Consider the following 22,546-nt stretch of genomic DNA (forward strand, 5'->3'; position numbering starts at 1 on the left):
ATTGCTTTAGGAAGTATGAACATTTTAACAATGTTAATTTTTCCAATTCAAGAGCACAGAATATCTTTTCATTTCTTTGTGTCTTCGATTTCTTTCAACAATGTTTTATAGTTTTCGGTGTACAGATCTTCCACCTCTTTGGTTAAGTTTATTCCTAGGTGTTTTATTCTTTTTGTTGCAATTGTAAATGGGATTGTATTCTTAATTTCTCTTTCTGCTACTTCGTTGTTAGTGTATAGAAATGCAACTGATTTTTGCATGTTGATTTTGTATCCCGTGACTTGACTGTATTCATTTATTGTTTCTAAAAGTTTTTTAGTGGATTCTTTAGGGTTTTCTAGATATAAAATCATGTCATCTGCAAAGAGTGACAGTTTCACTTCTTCTTTTCCAATATGGATCCCTTTTCTCTCTTTTTCTTCCTCTCTTTTTCTGCTTTTGATTGCTCTGGCGGGGACTTGCAATACTATGTTAAATAAGAGTGGTGACAGTGGGCATCCTTGTCTGGTTCCTGTTCTTAGAGGGATAGCTTTCAGTTTTTCTCCATTGAGAATGATATTTGCTGTGGGTTTTTCATATATGGCCTTTATTATGTTGAGGTATTTTCCTTCTATACCCATTTTATTTAGAGTTTTTATCATAAATGGATGCTGTATCTTGTCAAATGCTTTGTCTGCATCTATTGAGATGATCATGTGGTTTTTATTCTTCATTTTGTTAATGTGGTGTATCACATTGATAGATTTGTAGATGTTGAACCATCCCTGTATCCCCGGAATGAAATCCACTTGATCATGATGTATGATCTTTTTAATGTATTGTTGTATTCGATTTGCTAGTATTTTGTTGAGGATTTTTGCATCGATCTCCCTCAGTGATATTGGCCTGTAATTTTCTTTTTTTGTGTTGTCTTTGTCTGGCTTTGGTATCAGGATAATGTTGGCTTCATAAAATGAGTTAGGAAGCCTCCCCTCCTCTTCAATTTTTTCAAAGAGTTTGAGAAGGATGGGTGTTAAGTCTTCTTTGAATGTTTGGTAGAATTCACCAGGGAAGCCATTTGATCCTGAACTTTTATTTTTTGGGAGGTTTTTGATTGCTGTTTCAATCTCCTTACTGGTGATTGGTGTATTCAAATTCTCTACTTCTTCTTGGTCTAGTTTTGGAAGGTTGTATCTTTCTAAGAATTTATCCATTTCTTCTAGATATCCAATTTGTTGGTGTATAGCTTTTCATATTATTCTCTTATTATCTTTTGTATTTCTGAGGTGTCCATTGTAATCTGTCCTCTTTCATATCTGATTTTGTTATTTGAGCCTTCTCTCTTTTTTTCTTGGTGAGTCTAGCTAAGGGTTTGTCAATTTTGTTTATCTTTTCAAAGAACCAGCTCTTGGTTTCATTAACATTTTCTATTGTTTTTTTAGTCTCTATTTCATTTATTTCTGCTCTGATTTTTATTATTTCCTTCCTTCTGCTGATTTTGGGCTTTGTTTGTTCTTCTTTTTCTAGTACCTTTAGATGTGCTTTTAGATTGTCTATTTGGGATTTTTCTTCTTTGTTGAGGTAGGCCTGAATTGCTATAAACTTCCCTCTTAGAACTGCTTTTGCTGTATCCCACAGATTTTGGCATGTTGTATTTTCATTTTCATTTGTCTCCAGGAATTTTTTGATTTCTCCTTTGATTTCTTCATTGACCCAATCGTTGTTCAGTAGCATTTTGTTTAGTCTTCACATTTTTGTGGGTTTTCTGGTTTTCTTCCCGTAGTTGATTTCTAGTTTCATACCTTTGTGGTCAGAAGAGGTGCATGGTAGTATTTCAATCTTCTTAAATTTATTGAGACTTGTTTTGTGGCCTAATATGTGATCAATCCTGGAGAATGTTCCACATGCATTTGGAAAGAATGTGTATTCTGTGGTTTTTGGATGGAATGTTCTATGTATATCTACTAAGTCTATCTGTTCTAATGTATCATTTAAGGCCAGTGTTTCCTTATTGATCTTCTGTTTGGATGATCTATCCATTGGTGTAAGTGCAGTGTTCAAGTCCCCTACTATTATTGTGTTACTGTTTATTTCTCCTTTTATGTCTGTTAATAATTGCTTTGCATATTTAGGTGCTCCTATGTTGGGTGCATCGATATTTACAAGTGTTATATTTTCTTGTTGGATTGTTCCCTTTATCATTATGTAGTGCCCATCTTTGTCTCTTGTTACAGTTTTTGTTTTAAAGTCTATTTTGTCTGATATAAGTATTGTTACCCCCACTTTCTTTTCTTTGCCATTTGTGTGGAATATCTTTTTCCATCCTTTCACTTTCAGTTTGTGAGCGTTTTTAGGTCTGAAGTGTGTCTCTTGTATGCAGCATATACATGGGTCTTGTTTTTTTATCCAATTGGTGCATTTATTCCATTGACGTTTAAAGTAGCTATTGATAAATATGTATTTATTGCCATTTTGTTACTTTTTTTTCTGGGTGTTTTAGTAGTTCTTCTGTTCCTTTCTTTTTCTCTTGCTCTCTTCCCTTGTGGTTTGATGGCTTTCTTTAGTAATATGTTTGATTTCATTTGTCTTACTTTTTTGCTTACTTATTATAGGTTTCTGATTTGTGTTTACCATGAGAATCCTATTTAATATTCTATGTATATAACAGTCTATGTCAAGTTGATAGACACTTTAGCTTGACCTCTTTCTAAAAGCTCTACTTTTTCACTCCCCTCTTCCCACATTTTATGTTTTTGAAATCATATACAGTCTCTTGTTTAGTGTGTGTCTATCCATTACCCTCTTATCATTGAAATAGGTGATGTTAGTACATTTGTCTTTTAACCTTCATATTATCTTCACAGGTAGTTGATCCACTACCTTTACTATATTTTTACCTTTACAAGTGATTTTGTTGCCTGTTTTTTTTTTGTTTTTTGTTTTTTTGATATTTTTTTTAATCTCTATTTGTGGTCATCACATTCCCACTTAAATAAGTCCCTTCAGCATTTCTTGTAGAATTGGTTTCTTGGTGATAAGCTCCTTTAATTTTTGCTTGTCTGGGAAGCTCTTTATCTCTCCTTCCATTCTGAATGACAACCTTGATGGATAGAGTATTCTTGGCTGTAGGTTTTTTCCTTTTAGCACTTTAAATACATCGTGCCATTCTCTTCTCGCTTATAGGGTCTCAGCTGAGAAGTCCACTGATAGCCTTATGGGCTTTCCTTTGTATGTCACTTGTGACCTTTCTCTTGCTGCTTTTGGGCTTCTCTATCTTTAATTTTGGACATTTTAATTATAATGTGTCTTGGTGTGGGCCCCTTTGGGCTTATCTTGTTTGGAGCTCTCTGTGCTTCCTGTACTTGGATGTCTGTTTCCTTCCTTAGGTTAGGAAAGTTTTCAGCTATTTCTTCAAATAGATTTTCTGCCCCTTTGCCTCTCTCTTCTCCTGGGACACTTATAACATAGATATTAGTATGCTAGATGTTGTCCCAGAGGTCACTTAGACTGCCCTCATTCTTTTTTAATTCGTTTTTTCTTTTATCTGTTCAGATTGCGTGATTTCCTCTAGTCTTTCATCCAGCTTGCTGATCGATTCTTCTGTATCTACTCTGCTATTGAGTCCCTCTAGTAAAGGTTTCACTTCCAATATTGTATTCTTCATTTCTGATTGGTTCTTTTTTATATTTTCCAGTTCTTTGCTGATGAGCTCACTGTGTTCATCCAGTCTTCTCCAATATCTGTGAGCATCCTTATGAAATTTTGTTTGAACTCTTTGTCAAGTAGGTTGCTTATTTCTGTTTCATTTAGTCCTTTTTCCTGGGTTTTGTCCTGTTCCCTTGCTTGGAAAGTATTCCTTTGTCTCCTCATTATGCCCCTTTCTCTGTACTTATCTCTATGAATTAGGTGAGTCGGCTATGTCTCCTGATCTTGGAGAAGTGGCCTTATGTATGAGATGCCTTATAAGGCCCAGCAGTGTGATTCCCCCTCGTCACCAGTCCAAATGATCTAGGAGTGACCCCTTTGTGGGCTACTTGTGTTTTTCTGCTGTGGCAGGGTTGCTCTTACTGCAGGTACCCAGGGAGTCTAGTCTGTCCTTCCCTAGCCCGCTGTTTGTAAATCTGGTTTGGGGAGCCTCAGCACCGTTGGCTACAAAGTCTATCAGCGCACTCCTGTTGCAGTTTTCCTCTTAATTGGGTTGGTACCCAGTGTAGCTGGTTGCTAGGCTTACAGTTGCTATGGGCCTCAGGCCTGCAAGGGTGTTGTCAGTTCTCTTAGGAGTGCAGCTGAGTGGGGCTGGCCCTTGGCAGTGGGCACTCAATTGTTTCAGGCTTTGGAAGGTGGGGCTGATCCTTTTTATGGTTATTTGTGAAGCACAGGTCTTCTGTCACTGAGAAGCCTCACCCTCCACAGGACCACACACACTGTCAACACAGTCCTGGTCTGTGCACACTTCCCAACCCTCTGGAGTGTATCCCAATACCACACTGCAGAGGCCCCCACCTCTCCACCAATGCCCCCAAAGTTCACCTGGTCCTCACACAGGCCCTGCCCCACAGAGGTAGACACACTCGCCTGCCTGGAGAGGATCAAAGAACTCAGTCAATGCAGGCCAAAAAGTAGCCTGAGGGCCTACCGTTGGGTGGGGCTGGTCCCTAGGGCAGGCTGCCTGCCCTGGCTGAACTGGATAGAATCTGTGCCCTAGTGGGTGTGGCAGACCCCTGGGCTAACAGGCCAAGGGAAGAACCTCAATGGCGTTGGTCCACCGGGGTCTGTGTCAGCATGCCTGGACCAGGTCAGAACAATGGCCTCCACCAATGTCTCAATTGGTCCCTCCTCTCACCAAGATGCCCCCAGAGCCCACCAGGTGAGTCTCATTTCACCAAAGGACTGTCAGCCTTCTCTCTGGTGATTTCAGGTTACTGCAATGAGTGAGTTTGTGCATGGCCCTTTAAGATCCGGGTCTTTTTGGCTTTTGGCTGATAGCTTTTCTGGAGGTATCCTTGCTGCAGTTAATAGCCAGCGAAGCCAGACAGTAAGACCCTCGTCTCAGTTGGGCTGAGTCTGAAATACGATTACAGCAGTATCGGCCCCGGCTCCTGACCTCACTCCATGATGGAGGGCTGCATACCTTAGAGTGGCTCCTGCCTGGCCAGCTGAGAAGTTCCCTGCTCCCAAAGGTGGTGTTTTTTTCTCTCCAGCAGGAATTTCTGCCTCTTCCGCCTTAGTCAGGACTGTCCCTTGTTGTGGGAATTCTTTTAATCCAGTTTTAAGTTTTCTATGCAGGATAATTTTTCCAAAAATTGTAACCTGGTTGTGTTTGTGGGAGAAGATGAGTTCAGAGTCTGCTTATGCCGCCATCTTGACGAGATCCCATTGAGTTGTTTTATCACCCAGATATGACATATCTTGTTAAATGTTCCATGTGCACTTGTAAAGAATGTATATTCTGTTTTTTTAGGTCAAGTGTTCTACAAATGTCAAATAGAACCAGTTAGTTGACAGTGTTGCTGAAGTCTTCAAAGTCTTTACTGATTTTCCGTTTAAGTGTTCTATCAATTATTGAGAGAGGGGTATTGAACTCTTTTTTTTAAATTGAGATATTATTGACATGCAACATTGTATTAGTTTCAGGTGTACAGCATAATGATTCAATATATGTATATATTGCAAAATGATCACTACAATGTCTAGTTAACATCCATCACCACACATAGTTGCAATTTTTTCCTTGCAAGAGAACTTTCAAGATCTATTCTCTTAGCAACTTTCAAATATACAATACAGTATTACCAACTATGGTAACCATGCTGTACATTACATCCTCAGGACTTATTTATTTTATAACTGGAAGTCTGTACCTTTTGACCACCTTCAGCCATTTCACCCACCCCAACCCTCCACTTATTTGCTATAATTCTTTGTTTTGTTATTTTAGTGATTGCCATAGGGCTTTTAATTTACATCCATAACTCATCACAGTCTACCTTCAAGTGATATTACACCCTTTAAGCACAGTATTAGAACCTTATAACAAAATGCTTCTAATTCTCACTTCCCAACCTTTGTGCTATTGTCCTACATTTTACTTTTACATATCTTGTAAACTCAAAACTATATTGTTACTATTATTGTTTAAATGGTCGATTATCTTTTAAAGAGATTTAAGTAATTTAAAAATCTTATATATTTAACCATGTAGCTACCACTTCCATTGTTTTTCATTCCTTTTGTAGATCTAGATTTCTATCTGATATTTTCCTTTCACTAGAAGGACTTCCTTTAACATTCATTGTAGTGTCAGTGTGCTGGTGATGAATTCTCTTGGCTTTTGTGTCTAAAAATGTATTTTACCTTTGTTTTAGAAAGATATTTTTGGTGCGTATACAATTCTAGGTTCCACTTTTTCTTTTAATACTGTAGATATGCTGCTCCTGTCTTCTCATTTGCATTATATCCAGTGAGGAATCTGCTGTGGATCTTGTCTTTGTTCTTCTGTATGTCATGTCTCTTTCTTCCTCTTCCTGCTTTTTTCTCTTTATTACTGGTTTTGAACAATTTTATAATGGTATAACTTGGTATAGTTTTCTTCATGTTTCTAGTGCTTGGGGTTCATTACACCTCTTAGATCTGTGGGTTTCTAGTTTTCACAAAATGCGGAAATCTTTAATTTTTAAATAATAGTAACAAATATTTCCACACTCATCCATAAAATAGAATTACGTATTTTATGGCAATAGGTATCAATATCCTGAAAATATACCAGCAATATGGTAATGTTTTACATGTTACTTAACATTTGTGACTTATGCATAGTTTAGTATCTTCATAGTTTTGACCAATTTCAGTCTAGGGTTTGTGGCTTCATATCAAATTTTATGAATAGACTACTGGAAATGAGCTCATATGAGTTCAGTTTTTTTAAATTGTATGCTCTAGTGTATGTTATTTTAATAAGATATGTCAGTGAATAACTAATAATTTGAGGGAGGAAAGCAAGAACTTTCCTATTGATTTAAAAATGGTTAGAAAATATAATGATCTTGACATTTTTGCCTTTCACAATAGTAAAATAACACCAAAATTGACAAAGTGCCTAGAAACACACCTGAAAAGAAATATGCAGCACTTTTGTGAAGAAACCCATACATCTCTGTGGAATATGCAAAATGTGACTAAATGGAGAGACGTATCTTACTTTTGGATGAGAAGATTCAATATTATATAAATGTCAGTTCTTTTAATTTAGTCTATAAATTACTACAATACCAAACAAAATCTCAATAGGCTATTCTCAGAATGCCAAAATGATTCTAAAGTTCACCTGGAAATGTAAACCTTAGGAAAATAATGAGGGGAAATTCTGAGAAATAGGAAGAATGGACTACTCTACAAGGTAAGCATTTGTACTGTGAATCAACAGTAATTCAAACAATGTGTTAATAGACCAAAGTGACCCAATAATGAATTCTGTAATACATTTTAAAATTAAATCGTTTACTTTGTAATCAGAAAGATTTCTTAAAAGACTAGGAGGAATTACACCAAAGTTTTACAGTGATTATTTCTGAGTGTTGGTTTCATAACAGACTTTCTTTTGTTTTTCACATGTTCTATAGTGTGGTCACATGAAATTAGAAAATAATAACTTGGCCACACAGCCATGGTCACATAGCCAGTTAAGCAGTAGAAACAAATGCTCTTTGAGTCCAAAGCCTATACTCTCTTGTTTTTTAAAAAAAAGATTAAAAAAATAAGTAATATAAGGTACATAATTGAAAAGATACAAAAAGACATATGGTGAAAAGAAGTCTGCCTCCCACCTCGATCTTCAGTTATCTAGTTCTTTTCCCCAGAGGCAACCAAGGCTAGTTTCTTTGTATCCTTTAAGAGACAGAAAATGTAGCTACATGTTTGTGTGTGTGTGTGTTTTCTTTTTAAACAAAAATGGTAAATAGACACACATGCACACATTCTCTTCAGTACTTTGCTGTTTTTGTTGATACAGCCTGGAGATCTGATCATATCAGTCCATAAAGATCAGCCTTTCTCTTTTTAACAACTGTACAGTGCTCTATTAAATGGATGTTTGCATGATAATTTATTAACCAGTTCTCAATCTATTGCTGTTTCAAATAATATTGAACTTACTATTTTTACACATATGCTTAGAAATACACGCGAGAGAATATAGGTAGGATAAATTCCTCTAAGTGGATTTGCTAGGTCAAAGGTGATACTTAGAATATATGGCTAAATTGCTCACTGCAGAGGGTGTCCGACTTTTACATCACCCATGATGCATGTGTATCTTCCACCATATGCCTGCCCACTGGGGTTTTGCCTTCTCTATTCTCTTTTCAGCGTAGCACACTACCTAACTCGAAGTCCTAATTCTAGCATTTACTAGGTTTGTGACTTTAGGCAAGTCAATTTAATCTCTCTGAACCTTCTTCCTCAATGGAAATAATATTATTTTTCTATAGTTTCCATCAAAATTAAAGGTGATAAGTGAAAGACCAAACATTACACAAATGGTAGGCAGAATCAATATTTTTATATATTCTACATGTAAATAGTTCTTGTACTTCCCCTCCACTTCTCCACCTCTATTCTTAGCACAGCAAGTGTTCAGGCTTTATTATTCATCTACTTGCTTTCAGGATCTTTCTCACAGGCCCTTCCCCCTACCCCCAAATCCGATGGTCAAATGAATCTTCCTGAATTCAAGTTCTCGTTGTGCTACTCTCCTGGTTTAGAAAAAGAAAGACAGAAAAGCTGTATAACTAAGAGGAAATTCTGTACTTATTTTCCATTATCAAGCCTAACCCTACCTTCCCAAGGGATTTCTCACTACTGCCTTTGGCCGTTGTTATATTTATAATTTCTTTTCAATATTCCTGCATAGACAGAGTGGTATTATGTGCCAGGTTAAATTATTGGTGCAGTCAGTTGCCCTAATCAGTAGTTTACACTTCAGCGTTCTAAACAGAAAACCCATACTAGAGAGGTAGCTATCACAAAAGCATCTACTATCCATATTTTGATTAATACTAGACAGATGCTTTTTTAATTAGCACACTGAATGTCAGAAATGGATTTTCATTAAGTTGATGGTTTGTAATTAGCATGATGAACATTAGAAATTAAAGGTGTTCAAGATATGTATTAGTTGATTGGCTAAAGTGTTCAGACACTCCCCATTATTTCATGAACTGGGTATAAGAATTCAGCAAGTTCTATATGCTTTACCCTTAGAGGTGGTTCCCAAAGCTTGAACCCCACTAGTCCCATGACCATTAGACATTGGGTCTAATGATTTCTGGTTGTTTCCTGCCCATTTAAAGGAATATTATCACATCTGGTATGAGTGAACCTTTCATGCAAAGTGAAATCAAATCATCCAAATTGGGAACAGAACTAGAACTTCACCATGCTTACAAAACAAGTTACATGAACAGTTTTGTACTTGCTTATAATAAATGCTTAACAAATGCCTATGAGCCGCAGAATCTGATCTAAGGCTTACTTTCATTATATCCTGTTATCAAGGTTATGGGGGAATAGCCAACTCTCATCCATGTTAAACATAGTTTTTTACCAACAAAATCCCTAAGAGTTGTGCATGATGAAACTGCTTTGGATCAGCTGGGAAGAATTGGATGTATATTTTTAACAACATGAACACCCTTTCACTTCCTGTAAAACACCATATGACAGCTTCCTGCATGTTCTGTTCCCCATTTCTGAAAGGCGCACTGTGAATGCCCAAATTCGGTATCCTCGTGAAGCCTTACCTGATTTCAGATAGATCCCATCCCCTTTCGATTGTAATAGTATTCAATCTGCATGTCACTTAACGCACTTCGAAATTTGTCTTCGTGGTCCACTTTCCACTTTTTATCACTTGATAGAGTGTTTCTTTTTTTCAATTTGTTTTTATTTTTTTATCTTTTGACCCCCTTTGACACACTTCACCCATTTTCCCAGCCCCCACTCTCTGCCTATCTATGAGGTTGGGTTTTTTCTTTTTCTTTTTTTAGATTCCACATATAAGAGAGATAATATGTTATTTGTCTTTCTCTGACTTATTTCACTTAGTCTAGCACCTTCGAGTTTCATCCATATTGTCACAAATGGCAAGATTTCATTCTTTTTTATGACTGAAAAATATTCCATTACACATAGACAGACAGATAGATAGATAGATACAAAGACAGACAGATAGACCTATATATATATATATATATATATATATATATATATATATATATATATATATATATATATCAGTTTCTTTATTCCTTCATCCATTGGTTGACACTTAGGTTGTTTCCATATCTTGGCTATTGTAAACAATGCTGCAATAAACATGGGGGTATATATATCTTTTTGAGTTAGTGTTTTCATTTTCTTCAGATAAATACCCAGAAGTGGAATTGTTGGATCATACGGTAATTTTTTTTTTAAAGATTTCATTTTTTTCCTTTTTCTCTCCAAAGCCCCCTGGTACATAGTTGTATATTCTTCATTGTGGGTCCTTCTAGTTGTGGCATGTGGGATGCTGCCTCAGCGTGGCCCAACAAGCAGTGCCATGTCCGCACCCAGGATTCGAACCAACGAAACACTGGGCTGCCTGCAGCGGAGCGCTCGAACTTAACTACTCGGCCACAGGGCCAGACCCTGATCATATGGTAATTTTAACTTTAATTTTGTAATTTTTAATTTTTTAACTAACCTCCATAATGTTTTCTGCAGTGGCTGCACCAATTTACACTCCCACTAACAGTGTACAAGGATTTCCTTTTCTCCACATTTTTTTTTTTTTTAAGGATTGGCACCTGGGCTAACAACTGTTGCTAATCTTTTTTTTTTTTCCTGCTTTATCTCCCCCAACCCCCCCTGTACACAGTTGTATATCTTAGTTGCAGGTGCTTCTAGTTGTGGGATGTGGGATGCCGCCTCAACGTGGCCTGACTAGCGGTGCCATGTCCTCGCCCAGGATCCGAACCCTGGGCCGCCGCAGCGGAATGCGCGAACTTAACCACTCGGCCACGGAGCCGGCCCCTCTCCACATTCTTGCCTACACTTGTTATTTCTTCTCTTTTTGATAATAACCATTCTAACAGGTACTAGATGATATCTCATTGTGGTTTTGATTTGCATTTCCCTGATGATTAATGATGTTGAGTGAGTTGAGCATTTTTTCATCAACCTATTGGCCATCTGTATGTCTTCTTTGGAAAAATGTCTATTCAGATCTTCTGCCCATTTTTAAATCAGATTATTTTTCTGCTACTTTTATGAGTCCTTTATATATTTTGGATACTAACCTCTTATCAGATATATGATCTGCATACATTTTCTCCCACTCTGTAGGTTGCCTTTTTATATGTTGATGGTTTTCTTTGCTATGCACAAGTTTTTTTGTTTTAGTTCCATTTGTTTATTTTTGCTTTTGTTGCTTTTGCTTTTGGTGTCAGATTCAAAAAATCATTGCCAAGGCCTGTGTCAAGGAGCTTACTGCCTAGGATTTCTTCTAGGAGTTTTAAGGTTTCAGGTCTTACATTCAAGTCTTTAATCCACTTTGACTTAATTTTTGTGTATGGTGTAAGATAGTGGTCTACTTTCATTCCTTTGCATGTGGCTGTCCAGTTTTCCCAACACTATTTATTGAAGAAACTGTCCTTTCCCCATTGTATATTCTTGGCTCCTTTGTTGTAAATAAATTGACCATATATGCATGGGTTTATTTCTGGGCTATCCATTCTGTTCCCCTATTTACATGTCTGTTTTTATGCCAATACTACACTGTTTTAATTATTATAGCTTTGTAATATAGTTTGAAATCAGAGAGCATGATGCCTCCAACTTTGTTTTTCTTTCTCAAGATTGCTTTGGCTATTTGGGGCTTTTTTTGTGGTCCCATACAAATTTTACGATTGTTCGTTCTATTCCTGTGAAAAATGCCACTGGAATTTTGATAGGGATTGCATTGAATCTGTAGATCATTTTGGGTACTATGGACATTTTAATAATATTAATTATTCCAATCCATGCCCATGGAATATCTTTCCATTTATTTGTGTCTTCTTCAATTTCTTTCATTAATGTCTTGTAGTTTTCAGTATACAGGTCTGTCACCTCCTTGGCTAAATTTATTCCTGGGTATTTTATTCTTTTTGATGAATTATAAATGAGATTGTTTGCTTAAATCCTCTTTATGATAGTTTATTAGTGTATAGAAATCCAACAGATTTTTGTATTGATTTTGTATCCTGCAACTTTGCTGAATTTGTTTATTAGTTCCAATAGTTTCTGATGGAGTCTTTAGGGTTGTCTATATATCATTTCACGTCATCTGCAAATAGTGAGTTTCACTTCTTCCTTTCCAATTTGGATGTCTTTTACTTCTTTTCTTTGCCTAATTGCTCTAGTTAGGACGTCCAATACTATATTGAATAAAAGTTGTGAGACTGGGTCTCCTTGTCTTCTTCCTGATCTTAGAGGAAAAGCTTTCAGCTTCTCACCATTGAGTATGATGTTAGCTGAGGGCTTGTCATATACGGCCTTTATTATGTTGAGGTATGTTCTCTCTATACCCACTTTGTTGAGAGTTTTTATCATAAATGTATGTTCAGTTTTGTCAAGCACTTTTTCTGCATCTATTGAGATGATCGTATGATCTTTATCCTGCATTTTGTTAATGTGGTGTATCACACTGACTGATTTGCAGATGCTGAATCATCATTGCATCCCTGGTATAAATCCCACTTGATCACGATGTATGATCCTTTTAATGTATTGTATTGTTGAATTTGGTTTGCTAATATTTTTGAGGATTTTTGCAAGTGTGTTCATCAGGGATATTGGCCTGTAATTTTCTTTTCTTCTGGCATTCTTGTCTCATTTGGGTATCAGGGTAATGCTGGCCTCATAAAATGACTTTGGAAGAGTTTCACCTCTTCTATTTTTTGGAAGAGTTTGAGAAGGATTGGTACAAATTCTTCTTTGAATGTTTGGAAGAATTCACCAGTGAAGCCACCTGGTCCTGGACTTCTGTTTGTTGGGAGGTTTTATTATTATTATTTTTAATTGAGATAACATTGGTTTATAACATAAATTTCAGGTGTGCATCATATTTCAACTTCTGTATAGACTACATTGTGTTCACCAGCAAAAGTCTAGCTTCCATCTGTCATTGTAGAAATGTCCTCCTTTATCCCTTTCACCCTCCTCCCACCCTCCTTCCCCTCTGGTAACCACCAATCTGCTCTTCGTATCTGTTTGTCTGCTGTTGTTGTTGTTATCTTCCACATACGAGTAAAATCATACAGAATTTGTCTTTCTCCGACTTATTTTGCTTAGCATAATACCCTCAAGGTCTATCCATGTTGCCACAAATAGCAAGATTTTATCTTTTTTATGGCTGAGTAGTATTCCATTGTATATATATACCACATCTTTATCCATTTATCTGTCTATGGGCACTAGGTTGTATTCAAGTCTTGGCTATTGTAAATAATGCTGCAATGAACATAGGGGTGCATCTATCTTTTCAAATTAGTGTTTTTGTGTTCTTTGGATAAATATCATGAAGTGGAATAGCTGGACTATACAGTTCTATTTTTAATTTTTTACAAAATATCCATACTGTTTTCCATAGTGGCTGCACCAATTTACAATCCCATCAGCAGTATATGAAAGTTCCCTTTTCTCCACATCCTCTCCAACACTAACATTATTTCTTGTCTTTTTAATAATAGCCATTCTGATGGGCATAAAACGGTATTTCCTTGTGGTTTTGATTTGCATTTCCCTAATAATTGGTGATGTTGAACACCTTTGTGTGTGCCTGTTGGACATCTGTATATCTGCTTTGGAAAAATGTCTGTTCAGATCCTCTGCCCATTTTTTAATTGGGATGTTTGTTTGTTTAAATGGGATGCTGAGTTCTTCAGATATTTTGGATATTAACCCCTTATCTCATATACAATTTGCAAATATCTTCTCTAATTTGTAGGTTGTCTTTTTGTTTTGTTGATAGTTTCTTTTGCTGTGCATAAGCTTTTTAGTATGATGTAATCCCGTTTATTTTTTCTTTTGTTTCCCTTGCCTGAGGAGATACATCCAAAAAAATATTTCTAAGACCGATGTCAAAATATGTACTGCCTATGTTTTCTTGAAAGAGTTTTCAGGTTTCAGATCTTACACCCAAGTCTTTAATCCATTTAGAGTTAATTTTTGTGTGTAGTGTCGGATAGTGGTCTACTTTCATTTTGTTGCATGTGGCTGTCCAGTTTTTCCAGCATCATTTATGGAAGGGACTTTCCTTTCTCCATTGTATGTTCTTGGCTTCCTTGTCCAAAATCAACTGTCCATAAATGTACGGGTTTATTTTTGGGCTCTCAATTCTGTTCCATTACTGTGTGTCTGTTTTTCTGCCAGTATCATGCTGTTTTGGTTGCTATAGCTTTATAGTATATTTTGAAAATGAGAGAGTGTGATACCTCAGGCTTTGTTCTTTTTCCTCAGGATTGCTTTGGCTATTTGGGGTCTTTTCTTGTTCTGTATAAATTTTAGGGTTCTTTGTTCTATTTCCCTGAAAAATGCTGTTGGGATTTTGGTAGGGATTGCATTGAATCTGTAGATTCCTTTAGGTAATATGGAATTTTTTTTGAGAAAGATTAGCCCTGAGCTAACATCTGCCACCAATCCTCCTCCTTTTGCTGAGGAAGATTGGCCTTCAGCTAACATCTGTGCCCATCTTCCTCTATTTTATATGTGGGATGTCTGCCACAGCATGGCTTGATAAGCAGTGCATAGGTCCATGCCCAGGATCTGAACCAGCAAACCCCAGGCAGCTGAAGTGAAGCACAGGAAGCACGAGAACTTAACTGCTACACAACCGGGCTGGCCCCTACTATGGACATTTTAACTATATTAATTCTTCTAATCCTTGAGCACAGAATATCTTTCCATTTCTTTGTGCCTGCTTTGCTTTCTTTCAACAATGTCTGATAATTTTCAGTATGTGGGTCTTTCACCTCCTTGGTCAAATTTATTCCTAGATACTTTATTCTTTTTGTTGCAATTGTAAATGAGATTGTATTCTAGATTTCTCTTTCTGCCAGTTCATTGTTAGTGTATAGAAATGCAGCTGATTTTTTTTTAAAGATTTTTTAAATTTTTCTCCTTTTTCTCCCCAAAGCCCCCTGGTACATAGTTGTATATTCTTCATTGTGGGTCCTTCTAGTTGTGGCATGTGGGACGCTGCCTCAGCGTGGTTTGACGAGCAGTGCCATGTCCGCGCCCAGGATTTGAATCAACGAAACACTGGGCTGCCTGCAGCAGAGCGTGCGAACTTAACCACTTGCCACCGGGCCAGCCCCAAAATGCAGCTGATTTTTACGTGTTGATTTTGTACCCTGCAACTTTACTGTACTTGTTAATTACATCTAATAATTTTTTGGTGGCTTCTTTAGGGTTTTCTATATATAAAATGATGTTATCTGCAAATAGTGACAGTTTTACCTAACTTTTATTTCCTTTTTCTTGTCTAATTGTTGTGGCTAGGACTTTCAATACCATGTTGAATAAAAGTGGTGAGAGTGGGCATCCTTGTCTTGTTCCTATTCTGAGAGGGATAGCTTTCAGGTCTTCACCATTTAATATGATGTTAGCTGTGGGTTTGTCATATACAGCCTTTATTATGTTAATGTACTTTCATTTTGTCCCCATTTTATTGAGAGTTTTTAACATAAATGGATTCTGAATCTTGTTAAATACTTTCTCTGTATCTACTGAGAGAATCATGTGATTTTTATTCTTCATATTGTTAACACAGTGTGTCATGTTGATTGATTTGTGGATGTTGAACCATCCTTGCATCTCCGGAGGAACCTGACTTGCTCATGGTGTATGACTTTTTTAAAGTGTTGTTGTATTTGAATGGCTATTTTTCTTTTGGAGAATTTTTGCGTCTATGTTCATCAGTGATACTGGCCTGTAATTTTCTTTTTTTGTGTTATCCTTGTCTGGTATCAGTGTAATATTGGCCTCATAAAATGAGTTAGGAAGTATCTCCTTCTCTTCAATTTTTTTTGGGAGAGTTTGAGAAGAATAGGTATGAAATCCTCTTTGAATGTTTGGTAGAATTCACTAGAGAAGCCATCTGGTCCTGGACTTTAGTTTTTTGGGAGGTTTGGAGTACTGACTCAATCTTACTAATAATCGGTCTGCTCAGATTTTCTGTTTCTTCATTAATTCAGCCTTGGTAGGTTGTATGTTTCTAGGATTTTGTTCATTTCTTCTAGGTTGTCCAATTTATTGGCATATAACTGTTCATAGTAGTCTCTTATGATCCTTTGTATTTCTGTAGTTATCAGTCATAACATGTTTTCTTCTATTTTTGATTTTATTTATTTGAGTCCTCTCTTTTTTCTTGGTGAGTTTAGCTAAAGGTTTGTCAGTTTTGTTTATCTTTTCAGAGAAAGAGCTGTCTTTCTGTCTCCTTCAATTCCTAATGATAACTTTGTCAGGTAGAGTATTTTTGGTTGAAAATTTTTTCTTTTCAGCAGTTTGAATGTATCATGCCACTCCCTTCTGGCCTGCAGGTTCTGCTGAAAAATCTGCTGATAGTCTTATGGAGGTTCCCTTGTATGTAATAAGTTGTTTTTCTCTTGTTGCTTTTAAGATTCTGTGTCTTTAACTTTTGACATCTTAATTATAATCTGTCTTGGTGTGGGTTTCTTGGGTTCATCTTATTTGGAACTCTCTCAGTTTCCTGGATCTGGATGACTGTTTCCTTCCCTGGGTTAGGGAAGTTGTTAGCCATTATTTCTTCAAATAAGATTTCTGCCCCTTTCTCTCTTTCTTCTCTTTCTGGGAGTCCTATAATGCAAACGTTAGTCCATTTGACGTTGTCCAATAATTCCCTTAAGCTATGTTCACTTTTATCTTTACTTTATTCTTTTTGCTGATCTGATTGGGTGAGGTCCACTGCCTTGTCTTTGAGTTCACTGACTCTTCTGCTTCATCTAGTCTGCTGTTGAACTTCTGTAGTGTATTTTTCAGTTCAGTTATTGTGTTCTTCAGCTCTGTGACTTCTATTTGGTTTGTTGTTAGTGCCATCAAGTCAACTGTGACTCTTAGTGACCTTGCGTACAGCAGAGCAGAACCCTGACAGACTTTGTGCCACCCTCTCACTTTTTGGTGCTGTATCAGGCAATGCTCTGCTGCCTTTCATGAGGTTTTCATGGCCAATGTTTTCAGAAGTGGATGGCCAAGTCCTTCTTACTAGTCTGTCCTACTCTGGAAACTCCACTGAAACCTGTCCACCATGGGTGACCCTGCTGGTATTTGAAATACTGGTGGCATAGCTTCCAGCATCACAGCACCAGACAGCTGCCATAGTATGAGAACCAACACACAGGTGGTGTGGTTCTCTGACCACGAAACAAACCCAGGCCATGGCAGTGAGAGTGCCGAATCTTAACCACTAGACCACCAGGGCTGGCTATCTGGTACTGTCTTACATTTTCTATCTTTTTGTTTTCTCATTGTGTTCATCCATTCGTCTCCCCAGTTTGGTGAGCATTGTCATAACTGTTACTTTCAACTCTCCGTCAGGTACATTACTTATCTTTGTTTCATTAAGGTTTTTTCCTGAAGTTTTACCTTATTCTTTCATTTGAAACATATTCCTTTGTTTCTTCATGTTGCTTGACTCTCTGCGTTGGTTTCTATACAGTAGATGAAACAACTACCTCTCCCAGGCTTGAAAGAGTAGCCTCATGTAGGTGATAAACTTGTCTTTCAACTCTGCCCTAGCTCTTGCTTGTCTCTCAAACCTTTGTGCTTATACAAGCAGCATATTATATTCTTAATAGCTCCCAGTAGCTGAGGATGTGCCAAGACCTGTCAGTGTCCTAAGGGGAGAACTGCAGCACCTAGATTCAGGCTGATTGGGAGACCCTCAGACAGCAGCTTTTAAAAGTATGCAAATATATAAGTCCTGTGGGACCAAAAGCATAAGCCCCACTGGCCACCAGACCCAGGTGATCTGGAGGTGTCCCCTGGGCAGCAGTCACAAAAATTGGGGTTCCAGATGAGTGTATAAGCTCTTTTCTGGGAGATAATGTTGAGCTGGAGCAAAGCAGAGGGAGAGTGCCAAGATGGTGTCCATAACCTGTTCCTTGAGAGCAGCTGTGTAGGCCACTAGATATGTGCCAAACCCGATGCATGCCCCTTCAAGTGGAAGCTCCAGGACTAGTAAAGAGGCCTCCTTCACAGAAAGACTGGGGAGTATGCCTCGGTCTGCTGTGTGTGCAGTGCGCTGGACGTGGTAGCTTGCCAAGAACTGTCTCTCCAATTGCCACAGTCCTGTGGGACCCAGGAATGCAAACTCCCAGCCTCCAGAGCCAGGGGATCGTGGTGTGTTCCCTGGGCGGCAGCCTCAAAAACTGGGACACGAGACACATGTAAAGCTCCTCTACAGGAGACACTGGCACTCTGGAGCTCAGCAGACAGGGAATGTGAATACAGCATCTGTCTTCTGAGGTCTCTGGAAAAATTACTGACAGCCTCTAGATGTGTGTTTAATTAGAAGCCTCTCCCTTAGGCTGCAGCCAGGATGATTAGCTGTTTAACAGGCCTCCTTGAGAGACCGACCGAGCTCTTGCGTCTTGCCCCCTGCCCTGGGGGTAGTAGCTGTCTACCTGGGGGGAGTAGCTTTCTCCATTGGTTACAATCCTGTGTGACCCACAGGCGTAAGCCTCACTGGCCACCAGACCAAGGTGATGTAGGTGTCCCCTGGCAGCAACCATAAAATTCGGGGTGCCAGACAAGGACATAAGCTTCTTTCTGGGTGACACTGATTGTTACAGTTCCATGGGGCTAGGGATGCAAGTCCCCCTGGCCTCCAAAACCAGGTGATCAAGAGTCGTCCCCTGGGCAGCAGCTGTAAAAGTTGGGGCACCAGACACTTGCAAAGCTCCCTTCTGGGAGATACTGGTGCTTTGGAGCATGGCAAAGGGAGAGTGCAAAGATGGTGCCAGCCAGGCCCCAGAGAGTGCTCCAGCAGGCTCCTAGATGTATGTGGTAAATTACATGCCTGGCCCTCAGGCTGATGCTTTAATATAAGCAGGTGAGCCTCCTTCACTTTAAGTCTGGGCGTGACTGGCTGCCTCTGAGCTGCACCCTGGGGCAGGTGAGTCTGAACCACTTCCCAGATAGCTATAATCTTGTGGATAGTGGGATGTGAGCCCTGTTCGTTTTCAAAGTTATATGTTTTGGGGGCTTGTCCCACAAGAGCAGGTCTTATAAGTTGGGGTGACCTATGTGGGGTTTGAACTCTTTGCTCCTCAGGGAGAAGCTCTGGCTTTGAGTTCCCTCCCGACTGTGGGTCACCACGCTGGGGGTGGGATTTATGGTGAAACTGTGTCCCAGCCTCTCCTACCCTCTTTGACATGCTTTTCTTCTCATTCACCCAATGGGTAGACATCACTCAGCCAGCCTTCCCATTTTCTAAAGAGGAAATTATTCCACATGTAGCTGTAGGCTCAGTGTGTCCATGGGAGGAGGTGAGTTCAAGATCTTCCTGTCACCATTTTGAACCAGAATCCCCATGCTAGACTAAGATTGAGAGTGGAATCATAAGCAACCAGACTTTTTACTCCTCAAACTATGTAGCATAGTGGTTTACTCATAGTACATGTAAATAAGGACTGAATACATGAATAATGGAATAAATATGCTCAAGTCACTGTCAGTGTTGGGAGAAAGGACATTCATTCATGCTGCAATTACTGACTGCTTACCATGTAGTAGTAAGCATTTTTCTAGGTTCACGGGAGGTAGTAATCAACACAACAAAGTCTCTGCCTTCAGAGAACTCATTCTAGGGCAGAAGACAAACAATAAACATAATATATAGTGATATGTAGTGGTAAATGCTATGAGGGAAAACAGGGTAAGAGAATAGCAGAGTGGTTTAGGGACGCTACTTTAGATGAGGGTAGAGTCGGGGATATGCAGGAATCTTGAAGGCTACGATAGCTCTGAGTGTTTATGAGTGTGATGGGAAATCTACCAAGTCTTTTCTCTGAAAACACTGCCAGCAGGCCATAGATAGGACAATGGGTTATCTCTCTGAGTCTGTGGCAGAGTCTCCTGCTTGTCTCCCAATATTCACCGTCCCTTTCTTGAGTAACAGAGCAGCTGGAGCGTAACTAGGTACACAGTCACATAGCTAAAGATGACATATTCAAGTCTCTCTTGCAGGTCATGTGACTAAGTTCAGGACAAAAGCAAAAATAATTTGTGCGTCTTGCAGATCGTGCTGTTAGTGGTCATGTCTCACCCTTGTCCGTTTCTCTCTTCTTGATCATTTGGACACAGATATGTTGGCAACAGCTGAAGCAGCCATCATGAACCATGAGCAGGAACCCAGAGGTTCTTGAAAATGGCAGAGCAACAAAACAGGAGTTGGGTGAAGAGTCCCAAACTGCTTATGCTCTGTTAAGAAAGGAATAAACTTCTATCTTATATAAGCTATATTTGGGTTTTTATTACAGCAGAAGTAACTTGTACCTTAATTCAGGGGCATATTGGAGAAGCAAGGAAGCTACTGACAAGGAAGTTAATTACATAACCAGCAAGTGTTTATGGTATAGCTCCAACAATTCAAAAGGCAACGGCTCTTGATAAAAAGGCAGTATGGTATTCTGGAAAAAAATTAAACCTGTTCTTTCAGCCCCACCTCTGCCATTTACCAATCGTAAAAGTTTAAAAAAGTCATAACATGGCTAAGTTCCTGCTTCTCCATCTACAGTACAGGGTTGTTGTGTATAATACTATATATCAAAACATTTTGAAAATATAATACAGCTTATAAATAAATTATTATAGCATCTAGTTCACAAAACAACTTATTTAGGCTTATCAGTGCTAGCCTTAATCACTCAAATGATTCCTTTCATGATTTACAACTGAAAAGAGGAGGATGAACTAAGCCACTTGGAAGATCCTTCCCAAGCCTAATATCTAATCTTTGAAGGTAAATAATGCAACATGTCAGCGGTCTCTGGGACTAAATTAAGATTTTAAGTATACGAAGAGAATTTAAAATTTATCATGCTATCCTAACATTCTTTGGACAGTTTGCCCCAAATCTTTCCTTAGGAATAATTCAATTTCAATCCACTCCTCATTGAATATTCGGCAGGAATGACTGACTGACTCCCTGGCACCCCTATCCCCTTGGCCTCCACCCTAAACACAAGACCTGAATGCCAAGGGAGTATGTAAGCATGCTCCTGAGAGCAAATGAGATCAAAGCTTACTAACTAAAGGGTGGTCAGAAAGGTAATGTAATAATGTTTGTGGAGGGAGGACATCTTTCACGTTTCCGACCTGCCTAAGAAGAGCCAGCCCACGTTACAGACTCTCAGATGAAGCCAGGACCCACAGAGCCAGAGCTGTTTTTAGCCCATTCTCAGCTTACCGAGTCCTCTCAAGCAGAGTTCTTAGAATGAAGCCAGCAGAGTAGCCCTGCTCTTTCTCTTTGGGGTTAAACAAAGGTGGCTTTAAAAAAATACCCAAATCTTCCAGCCAGTCACCAATAACTTATTTTGGAGCAGTGAGTGAACAGTTATATCTCAAGATTAAAAAAAAAAAATCCCCTACATCCAACTTTTCCATTGGGAATAAAAAATAAGCCCCAATTGTCAATAGAGTCAAATCTCCCAAATGTGCAAATTGTATTAATTATAAGTTTTCCAAAATATGTGGTGTGACTATAAAGTAATGACATGGATTGGTATAAGTATCTTTAGGGCAGCTCCTTTGGCTAACACATTCAAATTTCACGAAGGTAACAAGATGTATGAAAATAATTTTATCTGTATTGCCCAAAGCTCACTCAAAGCCTAAAGGCATCCCCACCCTTTGAACAATTCACGCTATCGATAAGATAGAATAAAAATCTTTACATTACCTTTACTTAGAAGAGAATTCTCAGGCCTTGATGTATAAAATACATAGTATATTACATTTTTCAGGATTTAAAATATAAGATCTCAATAAAGCTGGAGGAAAAGAAAATAGAAGAAAACATTTATAAAGTGCCTGTGGTGAAGCTGGAGCCCTACTAGGCCCCTGACCTCACCTGATCCTCCCAGTGACTCTGTGAATTAGGCATCAACCTCATTTCTCCAAAGAGGAAACGGAGTGAAGCAACTTGTCTGCAAGTAAACGATAAAGTCTGCCTAACTCAAAAGTACATTTTAAAAAGTTACTTTAGATAGCAGTTTAATGTAAGAAATAAGACAAAATTTGCTATTGGGAATTTTTTTTTAGCAAATCTAGGGTTTCAACCTAAAAATATTTATACTTGCCTTGTAATTTGGCTTCTTTAGATGGTTTAAACCTTTCTTTCATGTGTTTATTGCTTCTATTAGACTGTAATTTCCCTGCGGGCAGACAAAGGACTAAATTTTCTATTCTTTGGAACACAAACAGACTGGCAAACACTGTTTCTGTAAATGGAGGCACTCAAGAGACTTGT

General features: G+C 38.3%; 2 long non-coding RNA genes across 2 annotated transcripts in view; one reads left to right on the forward strand and one right to left on the reverse strand.

Annotated features, from left to right (window-relative positions):
- The window catches only part of LOC139078687 (uncharacterized), a 110,841-nt gene that overhangs the window by 11,832 nt on the left and 76,463 nt on the right, over nucleotides 1–22,546 (forward strand). The window lies entirely within an intron of this gene.
- On the reverse strand, nucleotides 8,520–22,511 carry LOC139078686 (uncharacterized). Its single transcript, XR_011531706.1, has 5 exons — nucleotides 22,377–22,511; nucleotides 22,148–22,223; nucleotides 21,977–22,067; nucleotides 20,342–20,496; nucleotides 8,520–8,729 (listed from the first exon to the last, which is right to left on the reverse strand). It is a non-coding gene; the product is annotated as an uncharacterized lncRNA (long non-coding RNA).

The sequence above is a fragment of the Equus przewalskii genome, chromosome 22 (assembly GCF_037783145.1).
Source record: "Equus przewalskii isolate Varuska chromosome 22, EquPr2, whole genome shotgun sequence".
Classification (NCBI taxonomy): domain Eukaryota; kingdom Metazoa; phylum Chordata; class Mammalia; order Perissodactyla; family Equidae; genus Equus; species Equus przewalskii.